At 40.3% G+C, this 5,951-nt stretch overlaps 2 long non-coding RNA genes across 3 annotated transcripts; both read left to right on the top strand.

Annotated features, from left to right (window-relative positions):
• Positions 1-300: 300 nt before the first annotated feature.
• On the top strand, positions 301-2,388 carry LOC123166720 (uncharacterized). The gene is made up of 3 exons (XR_006483673.1): positions 301-434; positions 1,622-1,778; positions 2,145-2,388. It is a non-coding gene; the product is annotated as an uncharacterized lncRNA (long non-coding RNA).
• An 83-nt stretch (positions 2,389-2,471) lies between these two features.
• LOC123166719 (uncharacterized) lies at positions 2,472-3,981 on the top strand. 2 transcript variants are annotated; one of them, XR_006483672.1, is made up of 3 exons: positions 2,472-2,702; positions 3,355-3,567; positions 3,688-3,981. It is a non-coding gene; the product is annotated as an uncharacterized lncRNA (long non-coding RNA). The 2 variants fall into 2 exon arrangements; XR_006483671.1 differs by having other exon boundaries at positions 2,630-3,112.
• Positions 3,982-5,951: the final 1,970 nt, after the last annotated feature.

The following is a 5,951-nucleotide window of genomic DNA, read 5'->3' as shown; positions in this document are numbered from 1 at the left end:
TTTCCAAGTGTACTAAAATATGCTTCCCATTTTAGTCTTGCCTTATATTGTTGATATGTAACCCAAATAGGTTAAACCGAATGTTGTATCGAAACATGTAGTATTTACTTGTAAAAGAGCAACTGAGAGCCTGGTGGGTCGGGATGAAGGAAGAATACCCCTGAGAGCCCAAACTCGAGTTCGAAAATATATGCAGAATATATGTTTGCCTCTGCTATATACATATGTAATTTTCCAGTCTATGTTTTCTGCTACTCTTTGGCGCAATGTGGAAGATGTTGGTTTTAAAGGCTAGTCGGGAAGCCAGTGGTGGAGTAATCAGTGGTTTATGAGGTCATGGAGCCCAAGACCGGATGCAGCAGAAGAAGCAGCGTCGTTGCCGTGCACTAAGATGGTCAACAGAGTCTGTGAGGCGGAAGATCCATAGCATACAGGTGAGTCAGTAGGTGCTCATTTTATCTTTCTTCTTATGTTCCAATTTTATTGTTCTTTTCTGCATTAGAGTAGAATGAATATTTGTATTACCATCTCTTCTTATAGTTGTAACTCATGTGCATCAGTTGGGGTAAGCTTCTCAAATGCCTAACACCAATTAGTCTTCTAAAACTGAAGCATAGACAAAATTCAGTTAATGATCGAAGTTTCTTTTTAAGCGGTACACTATATATTGCTAACTGAGGGAACTTCTATTTGTGTTGCTTGTTTTTTCTAACAATCACTTGAGTGTGTTGTTTGCATTTTTTCAACCATCCATCGCTGAACCTACAAGAGCCTGGTACCAATCATACTACTTGGAGAACCTAAGAAAGTTGTTTCTTCTGTCTCCACTAGAAACCGGAAATGAGAACACCACCTCTGCGTAACTGAACCAAGTGACTGAAAATTTATGTTATATGGTACAACCTCACGAGAGAATTATTTCTGTACACGTAGAACACAGTTACATTTCTGAAGGCTTGGAAATCACACAACTTGCCTTGGACGCTTATTGACTTATAGTATTATAAACTGTCATTGTAAAGGTGGTTGTCTCTTTACCGAATTGCTCCTCAATTTTGTAGATTCGAGCAGTTGTTTATGCTCATAAGACTACTAGAGAAGATTTACATGTAGCCTGAGAAGAAGACCGATGAAGATCTTGATTGTATCAGGCATTCAGGCTATGATTTGGAGAGGTGGCTCTTTATTTTATTTGCCTGTGCCACTGGATGTGTACATGTACTTTACTCTGAATGTATGCATCATCTAATTTTGACTCAATCTAGGCAGGAAGAAAATGTATCCAACCAAAGGGAACATCATATTTTGTTAGTTGCCAATGTACGATACCTAAGTCTGAACACTAACCTAAGGTTCATGTTTCTCCTTATTAGCTTATTTTAAGAGGAACCGGGCATGTTTGCTTCTGTCTTTCTTTATTGGCTAACAAGCAAATTTTATAGCTTCCGTAAAAAATAAATATAGCAAGATCAATCTGGAATCTGAAATATATATATATATATATATATATATGTATGTATGTATATATATATATATATATGTATGTATGTATGTATGTATGTATGTATGTATGTATGTATGTATGTATGTATGTATGTATCTTGAACTCTTCTTCTTGCAGCGGATGCGTTGGATATGCCATTCCTCAATGTGTACCTGGATTCTCTTTGGGCATCTAATTTTTGGGCAGGTGTTATTCTAGCAGCCCGCTTCGCTTTGGTCTTCAGATTAAGCAATTCTCTGCATTCAAGGGAAAGGTCAATAGCTGCTCTCCAAAGGTATGCCAAATTAATATGTTGTCTTATCACCATACCTTTCGATTATCTGGATGCAAATAAAAGTAGAAAAATCTTCTGAAGTATCCTAGAAGAAGCTCTCAGTTCTAATGAAACCCTTCAATTTAAACTAGGATATGACTTGCCATCTGTTGTAAAAGTGGACATAATGTTGACTCAAAATCGTGTTTGTGAAAGACCAACTGATTTCTTATATTTCATTCGAGTAATTTCGACTGTACAATGACACATTAACCATAAGTCATAACACATCTAGAATTCATGTACTGAATGCAATCGTGAAACCTGAACCTTGATGTTGTATTAGATCTATGATTATCCTGTTTATACAAACTTTTATTGGTGCAGCCAACGCCGGTCTGTATTCATCTGCTGAATCAGGTTGGCCACGACGAGGAGACGAACACGACCGCGTCGTCCCATCGACCTCCGGGGCCTTTGATATCTCAGGTTAGCTCGAAATGTTATGTTTCTTCTTAGGTTATAATATATTAATATTTGCCGATTCTTCACTAGATTCCTCGGTTCTTGCAGGGTGTGTGTCATGTTATGTTGGGTTTCCTGTGATTTCGGTGCGGGTAGCTACATAGCGTCCGTGGGCCATGCGTGTGATGCATGCTAGGTAATCTTGACTCCGGTGCGACGGTGCTGGAACCGCCTCCGCTGGTTACGACTGCCGTGGCTATGCTTGAAGGCAGAATCACCACGATGACTGTAGTTGCCGCACTCAGATCGGAACGGCAGCCACGGTATATGATCAAGCCTTTACTGTCGTCCTCTGAATTTGGGATCACGTGCATCTGCAAGAGAAAGAGCATGAGAGCCTAAGAGGGTAGTACCACGTTACAAACAAGTTGATTTTTATCCATGGAATTGATCTGATGCGAAGCTGATGCCACATAAAAGGTTAACTGAGTTCTTATCTCCAATATGTCATGATGTTACAGTTCAATTATTTTCACCTCTCTAGCTACTATGCACGGAAGGTGTTTGCTAATTTGCACAATGATATTTTCTGGTAAAATACGCTAATATTACCTTCATTTTTTCACATTTTAGTGATGTCCTCTTATTAATCCCTTCTATAATCAAATCTGATATGTATTTGTTCATCTAGGCATCTAGCTGCAGGTGGAATAACAAGATTCAGTGTGTGCAATGACAACAATAAATAACATGTCATTAGGGAGACTTCTGACAATTGAACCCTGCTTTTTTTGGCATTAGTACAACTGTTCTACTGCATTATTCAACTATGCGCGATGAAGCTGATATAGGGTGTGGACTAGACAATTTATTCAGTTTTCTTCAAGAAGGTATGCAGATTGGGCATCAAACTAGACGACAAAGGATGTTGCACCTTACAACTTAAAAATTGAAAGATACTTTCTATTTTATATTGATGTGATCGCCAGCGAGAACAAATTTTTGACTGAATTTGTTTCATTAAAGTGAAGTTGTTCGGACTTTTGTTTGAATGTTTCTTTTAGTTGCGTTAAAAAGCATTGTGGATAATGTTTTTTTGAGCTGATTATGAGTAATGTTTGGTTCCATGCAGGACCAAGGAATGAACACGAAGCAAATTATAACTCTCAGGTTCATGGTTTAGGAGCAGGAAAGAACACTTCCAATTGTGTAGATGGGTCATCAGTAGCATTTCTCTAATTATTCTTATAGAGACTGATTTGGATTGTTGAAGGAAAGGATCTCAATTCTCAATAGCAAACTGCACTGGGACATCTTGGACCTATTCTCCACATTTCTGAGCTAGGTTAGTTGGACAGCATGTCATGGGGGGAAACCATTTCTTCCTTCCAGTCCGTGGGCTAAATTTGTTATCACCATATGTTTTAAATTTTGTGTCATCCTTGAACTTTTGAGGAATTGTTAGATATGTTGGTGAGCGGGCAGGCGGTGCTAGACATGGCAGGGCAAGAGAGCACGAGGGAGAATGTCGAAGGGGGCAACATAAATGAGAGTTCACCGTTATGCTCATGTGGTCAGAACCTAGAGCATGGATACAAGACCTCCATCATCGTCTATGGACATCAGAGCAGAGGAGAAGTGATGATGGACATCAGACCAGTGAAGACAGTGAGCATGGGCTCCTAGACGATACTTATCATATCATATTCTCAGTATATAGTCAAAAACTGTATGCCACATATACGTTGTGAATTACTATGATATTTGATCAATGAATTTATTTCTAAAAAAATATGTGGCAACACACGGCATTCAACTATAACTTCAACTTCAAGGGTGAACTTGTGGGTTTAGTCTTTATTTCAGCAATTAATGGGCAAAATAACCATCTCTCTATCTAACCAATTGATCAGTGAATTGGATAAGTCGATCAAGAGTAAAAAATGGTATCAGGTAATAACTGCATAAATTAATCACATGACAAGTATAACTACACGAACATTGGCAAGGCACATGCAGCCGACTATATAGATCATATTGGCAAACAGACTAAGCTAAATTCTTGAGGAATTCGACATAGGTCTTGCAAATTAAACAACAAAAAAAGTGTGCAAACCACAAAGGTGCAGTAGTCATATCATACATCTCTAACAGAAGTGTCGAACTGCAGTTACATTATATTATAGCTGAAGATGGAGTGGGTTATGTACTTGTATATACATGTATTGACCAATATGTATATCAAAATCTTCTAGAAGATCCACATTGAAGAAGATTTTTCCTGTATGATCATATTGTTTTCACTTCCTTCACCAACAAGGCAAAGAACTAAACAGAAAACAATCACTGATCTGCCATTACCTGTGAGAAAGAATTGGTTTGTAAAGGGAACAAACTCGCCTGTGAATAGGATATCTACTAGGACGATGAGGTCGCAACCTTCTTGGTGGATTCCTCGAGAAATATGACAACATCCACCATCTGATCAAACATAGGCCCCACACTATCACCAGTTGATTCCGAATGCCCGAGTCAGTCCAAGTACCTAAACTAGAGGGAGCAACTGAACAAGAGTCTTCCCAAAGCCAATGCGGGAGCCAAGCACGCCACTGGTGCCGGCGAGCACATGAGGCACACCGACAACGCACCACATCTTGGCCGGCTTAGAGATGCCCACCTCTCGTGTCACGGTCAGCACCTCATCCTCTAGCCGGCCCTCCACCGAGTACATCAAACTTTACATGACGCATTGCTCCCGCGCCTCCCCATACACTAGCGCGGGAGGGACGTGAGCTGGTTGAAACAATCCAAGCCGAAGGAGGACATCTGCATCTATGCCGACACCACGGTGGGTGGGTGGGGGGTTGTTGGCTGCGTGGGGGAGAACATCTTCATTTCCCTAATATGTTGAGAGAGTAAAAAAACTCATCGAGATACATACACTTCAAGCAAAGTGCATTTTTTTTAATTGCAGAATTTTATGTCACCGTCTTTTTTATACACGCTGAACTCATGCAGTGTGTTTATATATGGGACCAGAAAATATGTATTAGAAGGACTGAAATTTATAGCAATACAACTATAAGTCGTATGCAACATCCACATGATGAATTACAGTTTATTTGGATGATACTATCTCTATATATAATTATTTTGGCCCGTGGCAACGCACGGGCATTATACTAGTTACTACTAGTATAGTGGAGACACTCTACAGCTACCCAGAAAAACAATTACTACTAGTACAGTGGATACAATACCACTTCTGGCTCCTCCTAGGTCATCGAAACGTCTCCCTCTACTGAATGCCGTTATACTTTTGTTCACCACATGCGGGCGATGCAGCGCGGGGGCCCAAATGCCATCCACCAAATTAGAAGGCAGTATGCAGGCGGAGAGTCACCCCGGTCGTAGTGCGGCAATAACGAGTCATCGTATCACAAAACCCCACCTCCCCGCAGTCTAAGTTTGACGGACGAAGCAACCATCATTTCACTCTTCGCTGAATCCCCTGCTCCCTCACCGTCTACAAGAAAGGCAACACTCGCATCTGCCACTGTTCTTCTCTCCCAACGAAGGGAAGGTAAGCGGATCCGTGATGTTGGTATATTTTCGTTCAGAGAAAAAAAAGAACTTTTGCAAAGCAGTAACCGATCCTCACTCTCTTTTTTGTTTCATTGTCATTGCGATTGTGTTTTCCTTTCAGTGGTCTCCTAGTATTCGTCAGTT

The sequence above is a fragment of the Triticum aestivum genome, chromosome 7D (assembly GCF_018294505.1).
Source record: "Triticum aestivum cultivar Chinese Spring chromosome 7D, IWGSC CS RefSeq v2.1, whole genome shotgun sequence".
Taxonomy (NCBI): domain Eukaryota; kingdom Viridiplantae; phylum Streptophyta; class Magnoliopsida; order Poales; family Poaceae; genus Triticum; species Triticum aestivum.
Note: the sequence above shows the minus strand (reverse complement) of the source record. Positions and strands in the feature narration are given on the sequence as shown.